This window comes from Pleurodeles waltl, chromosome 5 (genome assembly GCF_031143425.1).
Source record: "Pleurodeles waltl isolate 20211129_DDA chromosome 5, aPleWal1.hap1.20221129, whole genome shotgun sequence".
NCBI lineage: Eukaryota > Metazoa > Chordata > Amphibia > Caudata > Salamandridae > Pleurodeles > Pleurodeles waltl.
The window spans coordinates 158116513-158142794 of NC_090444.1; the positions used below are offsets into that span (position 1 = coordinate 158116513).

Consider the following 26282-nt stretch of genomic DNA (forward strand, 5'->3'; position numbering starts at 1 on the left):
TGAAGGCACAGCAGTTTTGAAAGTGCTCAGAAAGTATTATTGAAACAAATAAGATGATGTTGCTGCTAACCCAGTAACGTAAATTGCTTTCAAATTGTATGCCTTGGCTGCGGTATCAAGCAATTTCCCATACCTGAAGGCAAAGGCTGGGCAACACGCTGCATGTTTCAAGGACTTGGGACCCGCTCAGTGTAGGCACACTTTTTCTCTCTTGCATTGAGGACTACAAGAAGAATGCTGGCAGGAGTTTCTGATGCCCAGAGTGTAAGAAGACACCGCATGAGAAAACTCTACAGCCGGGTGGCCAAGCTGGTAGCTGTGGAATATGTGGGCAAAGGGAACCAACTCTCCCTGACACCCCCAACCCCCCCACAGAGCTGTCAAAGTGAACATGTCAAGAGAAACAGAAGTAACCGACGAAGGAATTCTGAAATAAGGACATGGTGGGTGCTGCTTTGTGTAGTCAATATCAGAGACGGTTTCATCTCCAGCTGTGAGCCATGCAGGCAAAAAAAAAATGGCAAAAAAAAGATCTCATTGCCATTTTGTTTTTACCGGCGCAATGCGCACCAACCCAGAGGCATGCTGGCCGTGTCCAGACAAGAGCAGTGCCTGGAATGGACGTTCCAAAGTGTGCATGCCACTTTCGCTAGCTGTATTGTGCCGGCTGAAGTGACATGCACACTTTGAAGCTCTCCACCCAGCTGCCGTAAAGGAGCTGGGTGGATACCAAGCACAGGCCTCTAGGGCCTGAAGAAGCGTCCAGCAGGTCACTCCATCCAATCAAAGCGCTTCCCTCATGCTGGTTAACATCATGAGAGCAGAGTCTGGATTGGTTAGGTGAGCTCTTCTGGCATTGGAAAAAGAGAAGAGCACCAAGGAGGATGCACAGCCCATTGGTAAGAACAGTTATTTTATTTTAAATGTGTAATGCATGTGTGTATAATGCATGTAAGTGTAATGCATGTATGTGTGTGTAATGCATTTAAGTGTAGTGATTGTGTTTATTTTGTATTTGGTGTTATGGTTTGAGTTTTTGGAGGGAGGAGGTGTTTTATTTTTATTTTTTTGGGAAGTGTTGGGCACTTGCCCCACCACTTTTGAAGGGTACAAGCAGTCAGTGGTCAATGTACAATTAAGGGAGCAACTTGTGGCCAGCGGACAAAGCTGCCAAGGCCTACAGCTTAAGGTAATGGGAATGAAGAGATGTATATAGTTTTAGAGACAGTGTAATGTCTAAGTGGCTTTTTCTAAAGACTATCAGAAATCTCTATAAACAGAAGCAACAACATGATTCTCAGAGACTTTATGTGCCCCACCCATTTGCTGGCCTAAGTACTTACTTGCTGCTTCTAAGCAGGTGGTGCTCCTCACTTTACTTGTTGGCTGTGAGATTAGTCTGACTGCATCATTACAAGTGATACACCAAGAGTGGTTCATTAAGCTCCAACACAAACCAGCACATATGTATTTATCCATGGACACCTGCACACATGCAGTCACTAATTTCAAGATCAACTTACCAACCAAGACAGAAACTACCATAAACAACAAATCCGCATACAGAAACTGGAAAAACTGGCACTGAGTACCACTACGAAAAAAACACCTATCAATATATGACCCTATTTTAATATGCATACAATATTTGGCACAACCTAAGAGGGAGGAGTAGATAATGAAATATGGTGACTTAAAATTGCCACCTCTCCAATGGAAGTCAGTAGGGAAATTAAAGAGGGAGAAAGTTAAAACTATTTTTTGCCAGACAAAAAATCAGGAGAATCCTGCCTAAGTCAGGAGTGAAGGCTATGTTCAAAAGACAAATCTATGTAAATGCGTGCCCTATGTAGTTGGCCTGCTGGCAGTCATCAACTAGCAACAAGAATTAAACATGTGCAGTCTGATGAAAATTCACTGCATAGATTTGGACACACCTAACACAATCAGACAAGTTAAAATAGGCCTTCACTTACTCTTCTATACTTCTAGGCACTGAAAAAATGCATGAACAAAACTGATGGGGTACTGAGGGCACTGGTAATTGGAAAAGAGAGAAAAACACACCTTTAAGCAAGGTTTACTGGAACCACTGTTAGAAATGTGGTAGCTAAGGAGATTGGTCACAGTGGTTATTGGCTCACCTGCAGGGAAGTTGAATTAGAGCACATACTGTGATGAAGCCATTGTGATAGTTGCTAATAATCAAAACTGATCACATTTATTAAACAGACTGAGGCACACTTATTGAGTTTGATGGTGGCTGGCAAGGGCTCTAGATTACTACACAAGATTGTGGGATGCGCTTAGCTAAAACTTCAACTCGGCTCCTCTAATTTGGGCTTGTACAATCCTATTCAAGCTAGGCATTTGTGTCACACCATTTTAACCCCCATAGGTGCTGTGGCCCCTGCTCCATTCCAATGCAAAGCCCCTTTAATGGTGTTTGGGCAGTTCACCCTTAAGCCGTCATCATTTTTTCCACAGACATATGCAGGCCAAAATGCTTCCTCCTCCCCCCCACCCCCCTCACCCGCCCCATACCTTAAGGATTCGAAAGGTACACCAGTATTGTGGATTCCCCAGGAGGGAAAACAAGAAAACAGCTAAAATGATGTAGCAACATTTTTGGATAGTGGAAAAAAGTGATGCGCGTGGAAGTGTGTGTTTTATTTTCTAAAAATAGCATCAACATAAGGTTTGCTGTCCTAAGATCATCCTCTTCCAAGCGTGGATAAACAGGCAAGTTGTAAAAAAAAAAAAAATATATATATATATATATATATATATATATATATATATATATATATATATATATATATGTATATATATTTTTCTTTTTTTTTACAACCAACTTTTTATTAATTTTGGAAACAGTGTACTCACATTGTGCTCTGACATTAGCAACAGCAGGGTTACATTGCAAATCTCACATTGCGTTACTGGTCCACCAACATTAAATTTTACATTACAATAGTACTCCATGGTAGGCCCACCATTTCCCCCATATTTTGTCATTTTTTTTCCGGGCTCCCATGGGCAGCATAGATCGGCTTTTCTTGGTGCGCACACCAATCCACCCTCACCCTCCATCCCGCCAACAAAGGACTTCTGGGTTGCTTCCACATTCGGGCTATGTCACTTTTAGCTACGAGGCACGCCAACCCTAAAAATATCTGACCTGCTCGGGGACCCCCAATTCTTCCAGTAGCCCCAGAACTGCTAATTCAGGACTCAAGTCTATAGGGCACCCTAGTACCGCCACTATTTCTTTACCGATCCATTCCCAGAAGGGCCTTAGCCGAGGACAACTCCAGATCACATGGAAAAAGTCTCTCCCGAGGAGGCCACATCTGGTGCGGGTTGAGAGTGTCTTGGTAGACATTCTTGATAGTCTTGCTGGGGTTATGTAAGTTGCATGGAGACAATTAAATTGTATCATCCGCAGCCTAGCGGAGATAGCTAGTTCTCTGGAGGCCATGGATGCCTCCCGCCAGTCATCGTCATCTAGTTCCCCAACCCATTGTGCCCATTTCTGTCGCAGGTGGTCAAACCAGTCAGGGGCATTCGTGAGTAGTGACTTATAAATTTGGGATACTGCTTTCTTCCCCAGTTTCCCGGTTAGTAGTTTCGCCTCTAGTGGGGTATAATCAGGGAGTTTGGTATCTGAAGGAATATGGGCCCCCAAGGCATGTCACATTTGCAGATATTGGAAAAATTGTGTCTTGTGCAGTCCATACTCTTCTTTTAGGTCTTGGAACAATAGAAGGCTACCCCCCTTGTACAAGTCCCCGAAGTAGGTGATCCCTATTGAGTCCTAGCAGTGAAACCCCTTGAGTGTTGTAAGTTGGTGTAGCCATTCCCCATGCCACATCGGAGTCATTTGAGTAAAGCGCCGTTCCCATTTTATTAAATGTAGGGCTGCCCTCCAGCAACCAACAGCAATCCAGGTACATGAAGCTGTTTGGGCGGGAAGCCTGCCTCCATAAAGCATTCCCAGCAGACTGCCAAAGCCCACTACATTGATTTCAAGCCGGTACGCAGGGTCATCCCAACCCCCTGCGAACCAGTTGTTTACAGATACCAACTGTGCTGCTAAGTAATAAACATACAGATCCGGGAACCTCAGTCCCTCCTCATACGGAGACTTCCGTACAGGCCACATTGTGTCACCACCCCGCCCCCCCATTCCATATAAAATTAGTTACTTTAGATGTGAATGCTCAGAACCACTCCCTTGATAACTGCAAGGGATAATTTGTGAAGGCATACAGATATGTAAAAATATTTTTATCACAGTTATTGCTATTTTCTAAGTGGTAGTTAATTTGTCCTGTTTTTTTGTGGTTTCAATCTACTTGCAGTTTATGGACGATCAAAGGGAGAAAAACAATAGGTGAACCTAGGAAGATATACATTCCCAAGGAGTAGACAAAAATGTGAATTCGGTAAAGGGCTATGTATTTGATCACTATTTTTTTCCAAAGAAACTAATTGTTCAAATAAAAAAAAACTAATGAAGGTAAGGAGGAAAAATGAAAGCAGATGACAATGTTTTTTTTTTACTCCTCTGGCTAATTTACAAAAGTAATATGCTGTCATAACCGTCAGACTATTCCATATATAGTATTTCTTGGTTGTCTAAGTGACACTCTGTGCCAATGAGTGAGCTGCAGCTTATAATAAATTTTCATAGTATACCCACAATGCATCAACGCTTTTGGTAAATTCAAATCAATGAAAAAGGGGTATGAAGCCTATACATTTTTTTAATGTACCCATGCTACTGAGCTTAGGAACAGTGGTTACTTGTACAACTCTGAATTTGAGGTTATTGATAATATGTACTTCAGAGTCGTAAAATGTGGGGGGGTTTTGCACACTGGTTCATATTTGGAAGCCAAAAGCTAAAAGAAATTCAACAAATATTATCAAATGTTCTATTATTCTGTGTTCTCACACTTCTCCCAATAGAAACAGTACCCCTCTTATGTGGTTGGCATTATCACAGGCAACAGGAAGGCCGTACGTGAAATAAGAAAACATCAATATCGTGCCTTTCAAACTGACCCATTCTGGCAGTGTGGGCAGCTGTGGTATTTGGGCCTGGGCTCGGCTGGAGACACCATCCAAACCAAGACATTTCTGAAAACTAGATATCCAGGGGAATCTAAGGAAGTGTGACTTGCATGGATTCTATTATGTGTTCGTACCTAAAATGCCCAAAAATGTAAAACTTTGAGTAAAATCACATGTTCCACACATTTCTGTGAATGAGTCATAGAATCTGCAGAGCCCCACAAAATTCTTACTACCCAGCGATCCCACACCTCTCCTAATAATATTGGTACCCCGGCTGGCTGGCTAGGCCCATTGCCTACAAGAGAAACCAATCAAAACTTGGCCTGTGTGAAGCAAGGTGATGTCAATGAGGTCTTTACGTTTGCAGATTTGATCCATCCACACATACCAGGCACAAATTCAATCGAGAAAAACAGGTTGGTAAGACTCTGGCCATTGGCTGGAAGTGCCACAATTTTCTGTTGCATATATTTGTGAAAAAATAGCCTTTTTTGGCCCTTTAACACTCTCAGAGCATTCAGAGCAAGGAAACACGCTGAGATCCACACAAGCACCAACACATTGGATTCTCCTATGTCTCTAGGTGTCAGAAAGTCATTTCGGATCAATGTATGCTGGTATGCCAATGATACTCAACTAATCTTCAAAATCACAAATTCATCTGTTGATGCTTCCCCTCTCATAGATGGCCTCTTAGCTTGCATATGTGGCTGGGAAGGCACGGGCTCGAACTTAACATGGATAAGATAGAAATTCCTATAACTAGTGACAAGCCTTACCTCTAGCATTCATTGCTTTGTCTCACATACTTTGTACTTCGTCATCAGCTTGCCAAATACACCAAGAGTTTCGGTATCAAAATATAGTCTTCCTTGCACTTGGGATAATCAAGTACCCTCAGTGGTTACTGCATGCCACTTGAGAGCAGACAAATTTCTGTATCCTCTTGATTCGGTTCAAGATTACACTGTTGTAATAGCCCATCTTGAGATCAATATATTGTCCACCCCCAACAAAAACTTGACTCCACGTAGCAAAACTTGACTTCCCATGGCACAAAACCAAGCAGCCTGCCTGGTTATTGATGCCTAAAATAACAGCTCAGCTGCGCCTAGCCTAAAAGCGCTGCATTGGTTGCCAATGAGCTTCCGTAAGCTTCCTAAAGCATACAGCAGTGGGATTACAGTGCTTTTTGTCATCAGTTTGCCTAAGTAGCCCTTGTTTAAACTAAGCCAGTTTGTATGGTTAGGCCTTTGTGCTCCAGGCCACTATGGACTGAGGTCCCTTGCCAAATTATCTGCAAGACATACCTAATTACGTAATACTCAGGTAAGGTCGTAAAGCTATTTCCTTAATTCGATTCGTCTCATTTTGAATTTTCATCAGCTTTAGTGCCAAGAGTCTGTTCGGTGACACTTCATATAATAAAACAAAATAAAAATCCTTGTGCTCCCAATCTGAACCTGGATTTTCTGCCCTCCAAGGGGAGTTGAGCTGCTGACTAGATTTGTTTTCTAAGAGCGTGAATGGACTAGTAGTTCTTCAAAAAGGAGTGTCTTCAGCTTTTCCTAAACTGGAGCAGGGTTGCAGCAGTTCTGATGAATACTTAAATGTCATTCCAGATCCTCAGGGCATAGATTGAGAAGGGTTGGTGTCTGTCTTTTTTAAATGTCTGTAATTCTTTGACTTCTGTCTTTTGGTTTTCTATCTGTGGGTGTGCCAAGAACCACTGGTGAAATATGATGCTGTTGTCGGTGACTAGATTGCCAAGGGGTTCTATGTAGATGTTGAAGTGAAGAATCCTCAGGCATTCTACAGGTGATAACACTCTCAGAGGACCTAAAGGTGCTAATGTGAACCACCCAGTGTCAACTGTATATATAGGAGGTGAACCTGTTAAGGACACTGAATCCCATATGAGATGTCAAGGTGTGAATGAGACTTGGATAGTAAACTGGCAAGAAATACAGCGACATAAGAGGCAAGAACCATTTTTATTTATAGTCGGGAGGATGGTGGGTAGGTAGCAGTCTCCATGCTGCAGCATGATTTGAAGCTGGATTGATAGTTGTGCATGAGCTGTATGGTACTGATGGGGACCTGAAGTTGTATGTATTTTTAATAGTCTTGCTGATGAGGGGTAGGTGATTAATAGGCTAGTAGTCTGCAAGGTCGACAGGGCTTCGTGTGGGTTTCATTGGGAGTGGGAGGATCTAATCCACGTTAAGAACATCAGGGAAGACATCTTGAGTGAGAGGCATTAATGATGGTGAACGGGGGGTAAAAGTTTCTTCTGAAAAGGCTTTGATGAAGGACAAGGGGAAATATATATTCAGAGATGGAAGCTTAGGCCAGTGAGGTTGGCAAGAGACCGAGGTATGAACGAAGAGGATGTTGATGGCATTGCACTGGTTAGTGGAGAACAGCATAGGACAGTCAGACGTGGGGTGATGCAGTCCTTCAGTGCCTTGAACATTTTTTTTTCTGTTGGCAGCTAAACAATGTATTGGTGTAGTCCTCGGATTGGGCTGATAGGATGAACTGTCTTCAAGTTATGTGGAGATGTGTTGGTAGCTGAGGTCTTTGAGGTTCTGATTTTCCTCCATTTTCCTTACTGCCTTCGAATAAAATATTTATCAGAAAGGTTTTTGGAGTACCTGAATGCTTTGCATTTGGGAGTTTTAGTTGGAGGGTAAATAGCCCATCATTTTCCAGAAATGTAATGGAGTAGGACAGAAGGGTTTTAACATCAGGTACAGAGGTGGCAGGGCGAGAGAAGAGTTCAAAGTTTAGGTTGTCGATGGAGAAGTCTTTCGAAGATCTGAAGGTTTGTAGTTCTCTTTAGAGTTGACTTCTCTGTTTTGGTTCAACCTTAAACAGGATAATGGGGATGTTTCTGATCTTGTCTAGTGGTATGAGTGGGTTTCACTGGATGGTTGTCAATGTTGAAAAACAGAGGTTGCGGATGTGGCCTATTGAACATGTTGGTTGGGTGACATACTGCACTGAATGTGTTGAGGAGGGTGTGTTGCTTTTTTTTATGCTTGAGTTGTCTGTGAGATTGAAGTCACCGAGGGTGATATGAGAGTGTCAGATCGAGAACCAGGAATTCATCCATGAAGTACTTATTCGTTCCAGGAGGCGTGTAACTGATGTGGTAGTTGGCAGACTGTGCTGCAGAGAGTGGTAAGTGGCACTTTAAGAGCTTCACGGAATTAGATGCAACTTGCTTGTCTGTGCTTCAGGGCCAGAAGGACGTATGGATGACGGCGAGGCCTGTTTACTTCTGTGGTCTTCAAAGTGGATGCCGTAGCCTGTGGCAAGAGGTAACCCGGGATGAGATGGGGTAGAGCGTCAAGGTTGTTACATGGGATAAGATATGCAATGTCTGGATGTATGGAGTACAGCAGATCATTTGTTGGTAAGAATGAAATGGAGAGTGAGTTCTGTAAAGTGAGAGTGTAGTAGTTACTTGGATGTGTATGAGGTTGGGTCTATGTTCTGTCAGGATGGCAGGAGTGTTTGTTTGGTAGGATGCATGTAAATCCACCACAAGTCATGCTGCAAACTGATTGCTACAGCTAAGAAACATGGGCTATGGAAACCATGCTGTGCATAGAATGAAAAGCATTACTCTGACCTCAAAAGTGGTGGCTTGCAAGAGGAGGCAGAAGACCTCTGGGAAAATTACAGAAGAATGCTTGGTAAAGTTGTGAAGGAAGAACAAGTAGCAGCTTTACATATGTCTGCTGATGGCATTCTTCCTAGGAAAGTTGGCTCCTCTTTTTTGTGTGCGGAATGTGCTCACAGAGTACTGTGGAATGTACCTTTGTTTTTGGCATACCGTAAATAAATGCACCAGGCAATACACCCAGCTAGGCTTGCTTTGTACATTGGTGCCTTTGCTCAGCCATACCTTGGCAATCCAAATAATAGTTTGCTTGGTTTTCCTGTCGGTACGAGAGCAATCTACACAGTACATAATGGCTTATATAAATGGTGCAAAGCCCTTTCAGCGAGAGACTGGTTTGGGCAGAAACACCCTGTAAATCAAGAAAGTGATCGACATGGAAAGACGCAGCAACTTTGGGTAGGAAATAAGGGTGACAGGCACTGCTCTTCCTTTCTGAATTCACCACAGATGCTCCATGGAAAGAGGGGGTGGAGTAAGTGTGGGTGTTCTGTGGTTCGCGCTCTGTATGCCGCCCAGTAAACAGCTTCAAGATAAGCCTGTCCATGGGGCACAATGGGGTTGACTAATGAAACGGAGAACATGGAAGGGTCCGCTCGAGTGGAAGGCACCAAGATTATATTTTATAAATCTGCCAAACCAGAGGAAAAGGCCTAACAGCAATAACGTGTCAACTCAAGCAAGTAGCGCTTTGAAGCAGACGCCCAGAGGTCCTGCAACGAGACCCCACTGTTACTCTGCCACCCATCTGACACTGAGCGACCAGGAGAGGACCGGACAGTCTGAGAGGCCTCAGATCTGATGCGCGATGATGGAGCAAAGCGGCACTGCTGGAAATTATGAGGCATGGAAGAGGCTTCCGTGCTCCAGAGCATCTGTTTCAGATGGCGCCAGAGAAAGAAGCCGGAGAGGTCTCCACACAAGATGACAATTGGATCATTTATTGCAGTATAGGGCCCCCGGGGAGCTACTGTCCCAGGGTGGACTTATACCGGACAAATGAAAACATTCCAGTTCAACGCAGGATGTTCCATTACTTGAAGAAAGGCAGGGGTGCAAGAGAGCCAGCGAGGACCCTCCAGCCCTCGCTTCTTTTCATCTTCCTCAAATGATGTGCGACAAACTGCGCTTTGCTATAACTGGGGCACACGTTTTGTGCGGAGCACCGCACCGGTGCAGCCCGGGCGAGCGGCAGAAGACGCGCACTGCGGATAAATAACATTTCCTCGGCACGTCTCCCAGCGAGAAGAGCGGGAGCGGCGTTTTAAAGGCGCGTCTTGCTCTTCAAACATGTTTTGACAAGCGAAGGGACAAACATTTCTGTTTCTTTCCTTCTGAAAGGGTCTTGGCATGCACCCGGCTGACGAACCGCTGAGGGCAAAGTCTGTAAATAGTTAAGCGCGACGGCTTTCATAACGTCCCAAAATTACGCGCTGCCCCAGGTGCTGAATTCGTTTTACAATAGCAGCTGATCAAAGGGAGCTCCTTCTCGAAAACCGCGTCTCACCACAAGGTTATTTCCGGCTCTTCCATCCAGCAGTGCGCCCTGTTGTTTTCATGGCACGGGACCACAGAAAATGCGATTTAAAGGAATGTATTAAGTTAAGGGCTTTTGCTAACATTTACTTATATGGTGTGAAGCACGCGTTCATTACCCATGTACAATTTAAAACAGACTCCCTGAGCCTCAGGTCTGCAAATCTTGTTAAACATTGCCAGCTTTATTTTGGAAGCTCGACCAAGAGCTCTCTGAGAGACAGCACTGCAAGCAACCGTCACACCCAAGGCTGAGAACGTCAATGTCCAACAAATCTTTTAGGCCCATTCACACACTGGGCGTTATATTTGCTGCCCCAGGAGATGCCTCGGTGATTAACAACTTCCCAGTCATCTGGAGAGACCAAAACATAATTAACTTCAAGATCAACATACCAACCTATGACACCTCTAAGACAGCAACTACCATAAACAACAAACCCGCATACAGAAACTGGAAAAAAACTGGACCTCCAACACTTAAGCCCCACCGCGAAAAAAAACAGAAATCAACAAATGACTTTAGGGTGTATCCACCCTCTAAAACTGGATTTAACCGACCAGATACCAATAAAGGTCACTACTAGAATTAACCCCCAAACCACAAGGATTTATCATAAGATTAGAAAAATTAAAATGCAAACTAACATCCATTAATGCAAGTGGAGAAAAACAAGAGATGAAAATGACACTTATACTGCAACACTACACGGACATGCAAAGCAACTATTAGACCCATAAAAAGACAACACTATTCCACATGCATAATTTAAGCTTTGCACTCACCAAAGGAACTCCACAAGATTCTAGCAAAATTCTGCAATCCGAGTGCAAAACGCAGAGACCTACTTTTACAAGACTTCTGCGACAAAATCTCTATGGAAATTATTTCAAAAAGTGAAAATGTAGAAAACTACCTGAGGGAAAACAAAAGTAACATTTCTCTTAAGCATGACTGCACCGCCATAACAATGTACACCAATTTGTATGATATTAATTAGATTATCAAAGCAAGCAGGATATTGTGATCACCTTCAGACACATATCTTCCCAAAAACTTTTCAAAGATATCCGTCGTGCAACCGGTGCAGGGGAAGTAGCTAGAAACTTACCTAACAAGTCCTTGAAATTAGGATTCTTTTATACCCAAGATCTAAAACGTTTTACAACAGCGTACTCTTTAAGAAGATTAATATAGACCCTTCTGGTTCAGCAAACTACAGGCCAACTTCAAGGCTGGATAAACTATCTGAAAGTGCAGTTGCGTCCTCCGTTACTAAGGAGAATAACTTCATATTGAATCAACAATCTGGACTGAGACAAGGCAGAGGCAAAGTCAGCCCTCAGCTCTACATAGGATGACTTAAGACTCAGTGCCTTACTACTTCATGAATTATCTGCAGTATGCATCTGACATTTTTCACCACCAAATGATGGTTAAAGATTTTGTCATCACAGAATATTCAAAGACACCCTAAAATGAATTGCCTGATATATAAATGTCAGACAAAGCTATGTTTCAATGTCACCTTTCCCATCTGCCCCTCATGTCCAACACTGTGGCATCTCTCAAGGGTCAATTATCTCTCCTCTCATACCGAACAATTATCTAACCCTTCCCAGGCTCGATCAGATTATTCAGCCTTACATTTTACAACTGTGAAGATGGTACACAAAACACTCCAAAAATGGATGGCAGAAAATACCTCACAAGTTAAGGCCTTATATGCATCGAAGACAACTAACTGCTGAAAGCTCTACACTGCAACTACAGAGATAATGACCTGCAGACAATGGTACAAACAGCAGCCTCAGTAAGGGCCAAGGAACTTGATGCCCTGCAAGGTATTTCAAGAGAAGTCAGAAATCTAGGAGGAACCATGGGCTCTGATTTGACTCTGGTGCCACATTTCAGTGAGATCGCAAGAAGCACCTTTGGCACAGTTAAAACACTGACACATCTTCAGTTACCTTGGATAGCCAACATTACTGCTATTATCAAAATTGTGATCTCCAAGATCAACTGTGGCAGTCGCTGATACCTTGGCACCCACGTCGCCCTTCATAACCTGCAAAATTCAATGAATCCAAAACGTTGCCACAAGACTCTTCCTCCACTTCCACTTCACAGAAAGGGACACCAGTCCTGCAAACACTTCAATGGCTACCTGTAGATAGATGTTCATTGTTCAAAGCACTATCCATTGTCCACAGAGCCTGGGGTGCGTCAAAAACAAAGACAACGCGAGCCACAGGGCAGGGTGAAGTGCTGGAAAAGCAATGAGTCTGTTCCTTACTGCACAGGGGAGGTAATGCGTCGATTCCTTCCTTGCAGGTGAGATGATGTGCCGGTTCCTTACTGGCAGGGGAGGTGATGTGTCAATTCTTTCCTCGCATGCAAAGGCGATGCGTCTATTTCCAGACACGGAGCCTTGGTTCCTTATTGTAGTTCAGGGTTGATGAAAAATTGGCGCCCAGGGACGATGTGTTGTAAATCTAGACGTACTGTGCTGACAGAAATGCAGTGAAACAGGTGCAGCATTGATTCTGCAGCCACGAGACAAGCACTGCGTCAATTCTTCAGCCAGGAGACAGACGCTGCGCCGATTCTACAGGTGTGGCACATTGATGCGTGGAAATTCTCCTTCAGATCACCAGCTTGTACTTCCAAGGGCCCAGGGACTGGAGTTGGCACCACTTGGCAAGTTAGGACTCTCAGCAGAAGAGCCCAGGCACTGGCAGATGAAGTCTTTGATGTCCCTGAATTCTCAAAAGGAGGCAAGCTCAGTCCAAGCCCTTGGAGAACCTTTGAAAGCAGGATGCAGTAAGCCAAGTCCAGTCGTTTCACTCCCAGGACAGAAGCAGCACGCTGCAGGCTAGTAAAACAAAGCAAAGGCAAAGTGTCAATCCCTCCTACAGAATCCAGCTCTTCTTCCAGGCAGAATTTACTCAGTCCAGAAGCATAACCCCTGGTCAGCGTGAGAACCGCTCCCCCTGCGCAGGACCACCTGTTGCTGCTGCTGCCCTTCATCCTCTGAGCCTGCCTGAATCAGAGGTGTTCAAGGACCTCCTCCGCCCGTAGGCACTCGCCTGCACCCCATCCTTGGTGGCCAGTGGTGGCCTTCTGTCTCTTTTTTGTCTCTCTTTTTCCTCTATTTTCGCTTTTTCACTTTTTGCCTTTCTTTTTCCTTTTTTTTCTTTTTTGTGCCTCTTTTCACTCATTGCATAGTTTTTCCCCCTTCTTGCCGCTCTCTGCGATTCCCGTGCTCCACTGCTTCCCCACACCCTCCCAGTGCCGTGTTTCCCAGCTGAGCGACCTCTCCCACCTCCCTCCCCTTCTTAGTGGCAGCCGTGCCAAAGGTAAATCTGTTTGCACCAAGGCCGCACCCCGGACCCTAGTTCCCGCACCATCCATTGGTATGACGCAAGCACCCTGCACGCCCTGAACTCCGGAGGCTCCGCCACCTGCCATAGCGCCTCACCCAAGGACACTCTTGGCCCGTTCTCCTGCCGCAACTGCACCTTCACTTGTCCACGCACACTAAACCTTCCCTCCACAGGGCCACACAGACACCTCAGATGTATACTACTTTCCAGGTTTGCGGCTGACGGATAGGTCGCGGCGTTAGGACTACATACAGAATCTAGCTACGGTAGTTCCTCGGCTTGCATTGTCCCAAGGGGCCCGTTCCTTAATATAGGGGGGTCTAATCCTATTTAGGTTTTTATTATCACCTCATGTAAGTTCTACATTTATTATTTATTTTTTCATACACCTTACACTCACTCTAGTTCACTAAGTGAAGCCTAGGAGTATTCCCTTTTGTATTTGTTTTTGGTCCTGAAGAAACACCAATTGATCTGTAGGGACAATATAGGCGTGAAACATGTCGACCACTAACTATGGTTATAGGATGAACTTTCCTTTCCCTACTTCTTTTTCTTCTTGGTAAAGTGGAGGAACATTATTTCCTTGTTCACTCCCTTTGTTTTTAACCTTGACCTAGCTCCCTTATTAATAATAAACTTATTGATGGCAGGGTCTAGAGACAATTTGAATGCACTTTCTCTAGCTCTTCACTTTTCCTCATAGGTCTGAGTCTACTCCTGCGTCTAACTACGGCACGTACCAAAAAGGTCTCTGGCAAAGAGCCCCCTAGAGAGGGCCGTCAGACACTGCAACGCCAGTCCGACAAAGAGCAGGCAGTATGATGAAGCACAACACCTACTGGGTGTGTGAGGGCTCTGACTTCTACTTTTAGTAGTGCCTTCCTGACCTGTGGTTATTTCTTTGGAACAATGTACTTTATTAAGTTGTATACTACTCAACACCTGCTCCTTCATCAAACACGCAATAGACGTTTGGGACCTCCTCGACTCCACTGCCCCCACGTCGCCTTCTTCATGCCGACCTGGATCACCACCTCCTCAGCACCGGACATCGCCACTGACATCCCAGACGGCTACAAAATCATACATCAAGACCATGTCAACCGACCAGCAGGTGTCGCCATCATACACAGAAACTCACTTCGCCTCACAACCAGCATCGATGCCCAGACATCCATTGCTGAACATCTGCACTTTCAGATCCAGACAATTCCAAACACCACCCTCTGCGGCACCCTCATCTACAGACAATCCCCCCCTCGGAACCAGTCCACCCTTCTGCAAAGCCCTGGCCGATTTCATCATTCCCCATGCCCTCGACTTATTGGACTACATACTCCTCGGCAACCTCAACTTCTACTCCGACAACGACAGCAACCCAAACAACTCAACCCTTATTGACAACCTCGCCGCCCTCGGACTCAAGCAATTGGCCAACTGCCCTACGCACTCAGCAGGACATACCCTCGACCCAGTCTTCTCCGCCGGAAACCACATCACCTTCTCACACACCTCCAAAATCCACTGGACCGATCACCACTGCGTCCACTTCACCTTAACCAAGACAGTCGAATGGCACCTGGCACACCGCCCCCTTCGCAGGAACTGGACCAAAGTCTTGGAAGCCCAGCTCACCACCGCTCTCAGGCACTCCCCACCACCTTACACCACAGACACCAATGCCTCGGCCCACAACCTCCACCGATGGACCTCTGACTGTGCCAACACCCTAGCCCCACTAAGGAAACCCGCCTGCAATCAACACAACAAGAAACCCAACTTCTTCTCCTCCGACCTCTAAGAATCCTAGAGCGCATGCAGACTCCTCAAGAGAAAGTGGAGAAGCAGTAAAAGCCCAACAGACCACAAAGCCTTCAAGGAAGCTGTCACAGCACACCACCGGTTCATCAGAGCAGCTAGAAAATCAGCCATTCAGGAGAAAATCAACACCAACGCACACAGCAGCAAGGAACTCTTCACCATAGTCAAGGAATTCACAAAACCTGGCATGGACTCCACCGATATCTTGCCCTTCGAGGAACCCTACAATAACCTCCCCACCTTCTTCCACTGTAAGATACAAGACATCCACAAGGGATTCACAAGCAAATAACCACCACAGACTCCAGCCACCAACCAATCATGAAGCACTGGACCCTCCTCACCCCAGAAGATACCCTGAAGCTTATGAACTACATCCACTCTAGGGCATCCTCAGGCCCATGCCCCCACCACATTTTTAATCGAGCCGGCACCAACATTGCACCTGAACTATGCTGCTCCATCAACTGCCACCTTACTAGACACCTGAAAATATGCGGACATAAATCCCCTACTGAAGAAGCGCTCCGCAGACCCAATAGATCTGAAAAACGACAGGCCTATCTCACTGCTCCCTTTTCCAGCCAAGGTAATTGAGAAAGCGATCAACACTCAATTCACCGACTTCATGGAGACCAACCACATCCTCGACCCCTCCCAAGTCTGGATTCAGGAGCAATCACAGCACCGAAACTGCACTCCTAACAGCCACAGATGACATCCGCACTCTACTGGACCAGGTTGAGACAGCAGTCCGCATCCTTCTCGGCCTCTCCACCGCATTCAGCACCATCTCCCACACCACTGTATGCACCCGACTACACGACGCCGGCATCCACGGCAAAGCCCTGGAGTAGATCCGATGCTTCCTCACCGGCCCAACCCAGAAAGTCAGACTCCCACTATTCACCTCGATGCCGACAGAAACCAGATGCCGAGTGCCCCAGGGATCTTCCTGGAGCCCACTTCAACCTTTACATGACACCGCTCGCCAAAATAGCCAGACACCACGGGCTCAACATTGTCTCATACGCCGATGACACAGCTCATTCTCTCCCTCACCGACAAACCATCAACAGCAATAGAGAACTTTCACAATGAAATGAAGGCAATCGCTGAATGGATGAGAGTTAGCTGCCTCAAGCTCAATTCGGACAAGACGGAGATACTCATCCTGGGCCTAGGCACTACTACATGGGATGAAACCTGGTGGCCTAGCACCCTCAGAACTGCCCCCTCTCCTACTGACCACAAACCCAACTTTGACATCAACCTCGACTGGTCAATCTCCATGACCCGCCAAGTCAAAACCGGCTCATCCGCATGCTTCCACACTCTCCACCTACTCCAGAAGATCTTCAAGCGGATACCCATCGATGCAGGAAGGACAGTTACCCACGCACTCGTCAGCAGTAAACTTGACTACAGCAATGCTCCATATGCCGGAATCAATAAGAAACTCCAAACTAGACTTCAGAGAATACAGAAAGCCGTGGCCAGACTGATTCTGGACATCCCCCACCACAGCCAGATCTCCCCCCACCTGAGAGACCTACACTGGCTCCCCATCAACAAACGCATCACTTTCAAGCTCCTGACACACGCATGCCCTTCACCACAACAGACCTGCCAACCTCAACCACCGTCTGTCCTCCTACACACCCTCCAAGCAACTCCGCTCTGCTCAACTGGCCCTCACCACCATCCCCAGGATCAGGAAGAACACAGCCGGAGGAAGATCCTTCTCCTGCCTCGCCGCACAGGTCTGGAAAACAATGCTACTCCACCTCAGGCAGTCCCCCTCACTGGCTCAGTTCAGGAAGGACCTCAAGACCTGGCTCTTCGACTGACCGCGTCCCCCAGCTAGCTCCTTGAGCCCCCCCCGGGTGATAAGTCGCACTTTATGAATGCTGATTGATTGACTGATTTTAACTATGTGGTGTCAGAGGTCTAGTACTTATACCCATTTTTGTTTTTGAAGAAGGCAAACTTTAAAATATGTCTTTGTAGTGCATACGTCCTTGCCTTTCCCTACCCTGTTCCCAGTCACACTCTAGGGGTCACAGGGCAGGCACAGCCCTAGTGTCAGCTCCTCCCACAACTCTAGCTCAGGAAGACCAATCAGTCTGGTGATGGGCTATCAGGATATGCAGGGCACACTGTAGCTACCTTTGTGTGACTGTCTACACTGAATGCTCAAAGAGCCCAACTGTCACCCTGACATGTATTCAGCAAACAGGCTGAGGCACAGAATGGGTAAGGAAGAAAATGCCCACTTTCTAAAAGTGACATTTTCAAACTTACAGTTAAAAAAACAACTTCACCAAAAGATGTATTTTTAAATTGTGAGTTTTGAGACACCAAACTCCAAATCTCTACCTGCTCCCAATGGGAATTCACACTTAAAAATATAGTTCACGGCAATCCTCATGTTACCCTATGGGAGAGAAAGGCCTTGCAATACTGAAAAACAAAATTAGTAGCATTTCACTATCAAGACGTGTAAAATGCACCAGTACATGTCCTACTGTTTAAATACACTGCATGCAAGCTGCCTTGGGCCTAATCTAGGGTTGACTTACATGTAATAAAAGGGAAGGTTCGGGCATGGCAAGTGGTTGCACGTACCAGATCGACATGGCAGTTTAAAACTGCACAGACAGGCACTGCAATGGCAGGCCTGAGACATGTTTATAGGGCTACTCATGTAGGTGGGACAATCCGTGCTACAGGCCCATTAGTAGCCTTTGTTTTACAGGCCCTAGGCACACCTGGTACGCTATACTAGCGACTTACTAGTAAATAAAATATGCCAATCATGGATAAATTAATCACCAATCCACAATACAATTTAGACAGGGAGGATATGTACTTTAGCACTGGTTAGCAGTGGTAAGGTGTCCAGAGTCCTAAAGCCATCTAAAGCAGCTCAGAACAAAATAGGAGGAAGAAGGCAAAACGTTTGGGGATAACTCTAACAAAAAGGCCAGGTCCAACATCAGTGTTACCTTTCCCCCAGATAATATATTCACAATGAGGAGGGTGTCTATACTCAGCGGACCAGTTTTTCAGATGCATAGTGAGTGCCATTTGCACAAGTGCCAAGGTTGTGTATGTAAAAAATTAAGCTGACTGATTTGTTAGAGGTTCCAGACCTACAATGGATCATAAGTCAATAAGCATAAGCGGTATGCATGGGGCACACCCAGTCCCTCCATTCTGCTCAATGTCATAGGGCTGGTCTGGTCACCTTGTTTTGAAGGGGCTTGAATCCTCAATGAGCCAGTGGAATAGGCCTTTTGGCATCCCCATTACTGGGTATCAAGGATAACAAGTGCCTAAGAGGTCTCCTGCTGCATTGGTGCAGGATCCAACACACAACACATCTGCAATCTTGGCTCTGACATAGATACTTTGAGGCTCAGTAGAATGTGTACTACATGTGTAGTCTGACGAAAGGCTGGTGTCTATGACTGTGAACTTGACAACCACAATTCGAATTAAGCTCTGAAATCAAACAGGCTGTGAGTCATCAATAATCTGTAACAAACTGTTGCAGGAACCAGTCACCTGCCGGATAACGTGGTCATGGCACAAGCAATGAAATCAGCTGACATTCAAACAAAATTCACGGGACACAGCAAATACTCTGAATGGGGCGCATCTCAAAATATGTTGCATTAAGGGAGTATACTGTTTGCCTCAAGCAATCAGAGGTGAAGGAGAGTAGCCACCATGGATTTTGCCTCTTGCTTGGGGATGAATGCCCTTAATACACAAGTGACTTCAATGCATGTGATAAGAAGAAGAATTTCAGAAAACTGTGCAAACTCGGAAGTACAACGAACACTCATTCTTCTCATGGGACTTTCAGAGGCAGTGCCTGCACGTCACGACATATGTTTCAGGAGAAGGCAAATAAAAGAAAACCAGAGCGTGATTCTGCAGTGCTGATCGCTTGCACAACCCTCAAAAAAATTCATGAGGTTACAGAAAAAGTGTTGAATATTAACCACAATGACACCAGGATCCCATTTATAGTGCCATTAATGTCATGACAGATGCTGAATTTGCTGCGCTACACAGGAGCATTTTGTTCAAAAGCAGCTGGTGTCAAGATTCATGTGTGTGGTTAAAAAATGCACCTACCCTGCAGGAAATGCCCAAAAGTTACTCTTCATCATAAAAGGTGCTAAGTTGACTGACATTGGTGTGGTGGAAGCTTCTGCAGGCATCAGATATCTGTTGAGTTTTTACCCAGCAGTTAAGCTTGGGATGTTGCAGTTGCTCCATAGGCGGGAGTCAAGACATCGGAAAACAGAGACTTAGTAGGTGTGTTTCCAAAGCTGTTCTAGGGCTAATGAAGATTAACAAGCATCGAATATGTGTTCATATTGATTAAGAAATGAAGTTTCTGGCATCACATTTCAGCTGAACTCTATTCAACATACCAAAGTAATCAGAGGTTGCGAATCGAAGAGGTGTCCAGCAAAATATAATTCACCCTGTTGTCAGTCATCACCTTGGATCTCCCAGATTGTTCGGGTTTCAAAAACGTAGCTGAACAGCCTTATTCACACCTGCATGATCACAACCCAATCAAGCCATTCAAAGGATAAGACATTTGGTGCCAAGAATCATGAACATGATCCTTACAATAAATTGTGCTCAAATATTTTTAAAGTGAGATATGAATATAGGTTTATCAACAACGAGTGATGGAAAGGTCGGCAAAATACTTGATCACATTTGCAACATTTGGCATATTGTCTGCGGCAGATGATTTGCATGAACTAGGGAAAATTGTACATTGTAATGTTCAATATGTAAAATATAGGACCAACATTTTGGTCACTGGGAAATCTATGCAGGAACATGACAAGGCACTTGTGAAAGTCTGTTCTTGGTGACACCAACATCACATTAAAAAATGTCAAGAGTGAGTTTTGACAGATGGGCTCTGAACCTTTATGGACATATCTTTTACCCGCAGAGCAGGAGGCTTAAGCATGGTAAAGTAGATGCTAATACAACAGTACCAACTCCACAAAACCTGTCAGCACCTCCCTCATTCTTTGGCATGGCCACATATTGTGCAAGGGATATCCAAAACAATGCATCTGTCAGTTCGTCACTCACCAAGAACGGAAAAAGAGTTGAAATAATTATGTCAATCTTTAAGTTATTCCAGCCCAAATTTCAAATGACAGCAAAATGGCTTTACCCATCTCTACTTAACACACAGAAACTGCAGCGAAAGCCAGCCCACTAGAGCTTGGTGCCATCCTTACCAAAAAAGATCACACATTTGAAGCTCCAGCATAGGTCAACTGAAACCTAGTCAAACCTATGTTTGCTTACTTGTAAGTGGAAAAGGAGTATCGAGCAGTTGTGTGGATGTGTGCATGAAAAGAAAGAAAGAAAGAAATTTACTGTAGTCAGAAACCAGTGGGCCCACATCGCCATATTTTGAAAACTCAAAGCAAAGATGCTGTCCAGAATAGAGAGGTAGAGTTTACTGGCTGCCAACATATTACTTATTGCTTCAGAATAATTCACAAACCCAGAAAATAACACAATCCGACTGACTACTTCTCACTTTTTCTGCTATAGAATGTGCCACTAAAAAAAAACACATGTGCAGAAACAAAACACGAGATGCACTGTCAAGCATACAAGGCCTGGTGCCATGAGTAGTAGTGAAACTGTACATGTCACTAGAACCGAGCCTACTTTCATCACAGCCATCAATGAACTCAACAAGAACCAGCCACTGAGATACTTGAAACACATTAGGAAACTCATAAGCACTGTGCCCTCAAGGAACTCAAATTGTTTCTTAATGTTCATGGTGAAGGGGTTCAGCATTGGAGGTATAGGTTTGATCATCTCGATAACAAGCAATCAAGATGACACATATTGGGTTTTTCTCTGGAACAGTTTGAGTTTAATTAAACAGAAGCACTGTAGCTCCTAAGATGATACTGCATGAAAATGTATGGTGGAGAAAATGTTCGACGACTGGCGTGTTGGTCAGTCTTGGAAAGGACAGGCCACCTGAGCCTCTTCAGAAGATGTGTCTAGTGAAGGAAAAGAGGGACTGTGTTACTGGCAAGTTTTATGGACCCACTGCTTCAGGACAGGATCTCCTCATGCTAATGGACAATGTTCCAGATTTCCTGCAGTTTTGCCTGTATCCAGCATGGGTGCTGATGTTATAAATCTTACACCACACATATTGCCAAGGCGTCAAAGAACTCCCGGTTCTGAAGCACTCTGTCAGATATGAGGAATTACTGGGCTACAACTTCAGGCACAACAGTAAAGTCCCCAGCTCATGTGCTGATCTAATTGACACAATCCACAAGCTCAACCTGTTGCGATCCTGGTCAGGAGGAAATATTGAGTATTCATGAGAATGAAAAGATTTGTTTGAGGGCATATGCAGATCAAAGTAGGATAGCAAAGTCTTCTCCTCTGTCTACAGGACTTGCAGCTAACCAAATCCAAGGGCTCACACAGGGATGTCACTTCAATTAATCCTTACCCTTACAGAATACTTGATGTGAAGGGGTTCATGCTTACAGTGTGGAGAAATGGTAGGACCATGCCCCTGACCAGTTTGTAGTTCTGACCTCTCAACTGACGTGTGTGCTGCATCATCAGAAAAGCATGACTAGGGCACTGATAAGAATGACTTCCCTAAGGAAGAGCTGCCTTAAGAAACATTTTTCCAGAAACATATTTAATCATGCAGCTTCCTTATCCGTAACGGACACCTTGGATCCCTTTTTTACCTGGGATCCAGACTCCTCGCCCGGTGTGTCGATGCATTCTAGAATCTCTTGCAGAAGTGGCTCTGTAGCTTCGTCACAACCAATGTGCCCCTCTTGTCAGAGCCAAGTCCCTCAGAGATTCATTACTGCCACACAGTAGACGAAGGGAACTAGTAGTGTAGATTGCGGAGGGTGAAGTGTGATGCTGAGAGATGTGCAAGTAGTGCATTGCGCACCCATCCATATCCACTGCATGTGATCTAGAGCAACGAGGGTCTGAAGATGAAAAGCAGGGTTGCTTGGGCAGCATGTTCGTGTCTGGAAATCTGAGACCATCTCATTTCAGCTTACAGCTATCCTGTACATAGTTACAATAAAGTGTTTTTTGGAGTCCAGCATCATTGCGGCCTTTGTTGCAGACAACAAACCCCCCCTTACATCGATTTCAACACTGCCTGCCTCCAGAGCAGAGATGGGGAGTTGAGGCCAGCAGGACTGAAAATGAAGACGGATGTTTAGCACTTTGTGGCACACATATTAATAAGACCAATCCTCCAGAACAATCTGTTTTATCTGCCAATGGACTTCACCTGCTCACCGTGCATGCTGCTGTCTCCGATCATGAGTGAGATTAACAAGAGATGTTGCAGAATAAGCATTGTGCATTCTGCTCCAAATGAGACCTACTATCCGGCTGTCTCCTATTATTCGAAACGCCATTACAAGAAAAAAAAAAAAAAAGTGGCACCGTGCTCTTCTAGAATGCTACTTTCAGGCTTGCTTACACCCAATTCTCATAACGTTGAGCTCTTCTGTTCTAAGGCCACGGAGATAGTTCTCAAACAAAAGATAGTTAAATATCACTGAGAGGCAGTAGCATCATACTGCAGGAAAGGCAAAACGAGCTTCAAGGTTCCAGGACTCCTGAACCCTTATTCAGGGTATTTTGAAACGGTGGCTTTGGCACTTGAGATAAGTCAGTGTGTAGTGATCGTTGAAAACACTGGAGAGCCACAGCAGGGAAATCTCAATTTTCAAGAGGAACAGAACTGAAAAACACTTTGATGTTCTTGATTGGAGCAACGATCTGGAAATCTTTCTCTAAATGTGAAGGAAAACATAGACGACCGCGGAAGATACTTCTTGGGTTCTGGCCACAAGCTCCTCGGAATCAGAACAAACAGACTACCAAAAAATGCACTGGGCCAGAAGGTATCAATGCTTTCTTTGTGGTCTCACTTAATGCAAAGCTTTAGTGGCAGTCCATTCGACTGGTTTGGCTCGTAATATGCTTTTGTTTGCTTTACAAAAAAAAAAAAGAACTTTGTTTAACTGTGGATCATTTTGAGAATCTTCACTGTTTGATACTTTGCACCACTAAACTAATGACATTAATATTTAGCTGCGACTGCTTTTACCAACAGAAAGCGTGGACGTAGGCTTGACATGCACTGGGATCTACTGTGGATATAATTACACTTTAACAAAACTAAAGGACCATGTCGACAACGAGCACTAGAATTTTATTCTAAGACTTGCCCACTACTCCTGAAGAAACTGAATATAAGGGGGATACTATCAGCATCTACTCACAGCTCCTGACAACTAGCCAAGCCTATTCGTAAACATATAGGCACTGAAATTAGGGACTCCAATGTAATTGAGTTACATCTCGTTTTTTTTTTTTTACTTTCATGTGGAAAACAGATAAAAGAGCAAAGTAAAAGTTCATGTGGACGAAACGTTGGCTGTCATATTTGTAGATCATAAGAAATGTCATAGCTATTGCTGGATGGACATACAACTTAAAGCAAACTCACCACACACAGTATCAATTAGTTCATTATTGACATTCACTACATGTTGCCAATAACTTATTTGAACTTTTTCAGATAAGCCCAACACCACCACCACAAACTATTATTCAAATCTCACCTAAAAATTGTCATAACTCAGACAGAACCTAATCACCTTTATGCATAAAACCATATTGTTGGCAAAACACAATAAAATTAACTGCTGTAAAGCAAATGCCAGCATGTCGTATAGAAACATGCGGTTAAAATTAGCATCCCAACATCATAAGAACAACACGGACTACAAAGACGTGGATTGCAATCCATATATAGAAAATACTAGGTTCAGCCGAAGCAATGGCTAATCTATGCCAAATTAAGGCAAATAAACCCCAAAAGACCTTGGGCAGACCCCATCAGTGCCCACAAAACAGCACCATGACCTTTACTTTCACACTAGAACAAAGAAACCACTTAAGAACTCAAAAACACACACTCTGCTAATTACACTCAACCACAAAAAAGACACGATCAAATGGTGGCTTCTGGACATCAATGGATAGCCTCTCAAAAACAGCATGGATGGGCACCTTTGGAGATAATGTGCTGCTATGGTAGAACAATGGTGGGTGAGGCGCTACAAAAGCAAAACAACATATCAGCCATACAGTGCCATAGATGGTTTATTCCAGCTTCCAGCTATTGTAAATGTTTTACCAACATGTTGTTTAACGTGTTTGTTGCTTCACAGGCCTTCGTGGGTGCGCTTCCCATGCCATTATTGAACAGTAATTATGTATTAGCAGTAGTGGTAGCTGAAACATGGAGAATATGGTATCTGCAGTCTTTAGATGTGAGAATAAAAACTCAAAAGAGGCACACAATGAGTAAGGTCATCTAGCTTCAGATTTCAATCGTAATATGTACATTTTGAAAAACAATACAAAAAAAACTCGCTGATTACCTCCAAATTATTTTCATTCAATTCCAAATTAGCGGTCCGTATGCCAAATGAACACTGAGAGGAAACTCCACATTATATAGACAATGGAAACCTGTTGAAGAAAGAAAGAAACAAGAATAAAAATGTAACATCTATTTTGACTCTGCTCACCTTACTCCAGCAAAGCATCAATATTTTAATGTTTTGTATTATGTTCGAAATTAAAGTACTGTGCTGTGCACTGATATGAAATGGTATATGCATTTACTACTTTTACTTTGGAGTTTTATAAAGTGGTTGCAAGCCACCTAATGGCCACTTCAGAGCACTATGGAAGGAGGCAAGGGAACAGAAGGAGGCACTCCATGGACAGGAAGAAGACAAAATACAATGAGACCACGTGATCATTAAAGATGATGAAGTGAATGGCGAAGGTAGAGAATTTGGAGGATCTCGGTTCAGTCTTTATTAGGTTGTGCCTGGGAGCCAGGAGGTAAGTTTAGGGCATCTCTGAAAAGGAAGGTTTTAAGTAGTCCTTCTTGAACTGGAAATTATTTTCCTGGTTACTTAAGGTCGGGGTCGTCGCAGTTCTGTAAGTGAGGGTTTATAGATTTTCCTCCATGTTTCAGTCGGTTCTGGCATGTGCTGAATGAGACTCCTTGTGGACCGATAAGCTGTGACCACATTTTGAAAGTAAGTAGACCAATCTCTATGCAGGATGTTGTGCATGATATACAGTACCTTGAATTTGACCCTGTATTATGCAGGGCGTGAGTGATAATTCTTCAAGGAAGGTGAGATTGGATCAAATTTCTAAAGATCAAGCCAAATTCTCACTGCTTGTTATTGTATCCTCTGAAATGTCTGGATTTGAGAGCGTTTTAAACCCGAGAAGCCATTTTTGTATTAGGATTAGCACTATCTTTAATTCAATTAGGTGAGAACTAAGGACAAAGCAAAGGCATGTATATTAGAGCATTGAGAACTGCATTTATTGCTGGACCAAAAGATATTTTGTTAAAGATTATTCCAGCATATTTGAATGTTGTCGTTAAGCATGGTGATAGTCCAAATACCACAGGACATTTGAAAGGCAGATTTAGATCTGAGCAAGGCCAGATGTTGAATTTGAGGACAGACCCCGTACTTCTTGGTGGTCACACAAGACTATGTGAACATGACCTAATTTGTCTTTGATAAATTGCTATAATACTGTCGGCCATCAAAATCTTCCACATATTCCTCTC

The 26282-nt window shown here is 44.3% G+C and overlaps 1 protein-coding gene across 3 annotated transcripts in view; it reads right to left on the bottom strand.

Moving 5' to 3' along the window:
- DISP1 (dispatched RND transporter family member 1) overlaps positions 1–26282 on the bottom strand; it is a 499375-nt gene that overhangs the window by 326847 nt on the left and 146246 nt on the right. For all 3 annotated transcript variants that reach the window (XM_069233843.1, XM_069233844.1, XM_069233842.1), the window contains exon 3: positions 25057–25147. The gene's annotated coding sequence lies outside the window, so the exon portion shown is untranslated. The remainder of the gene's footprint in view (positions 1–25056; positions 25148–26282) is intronic.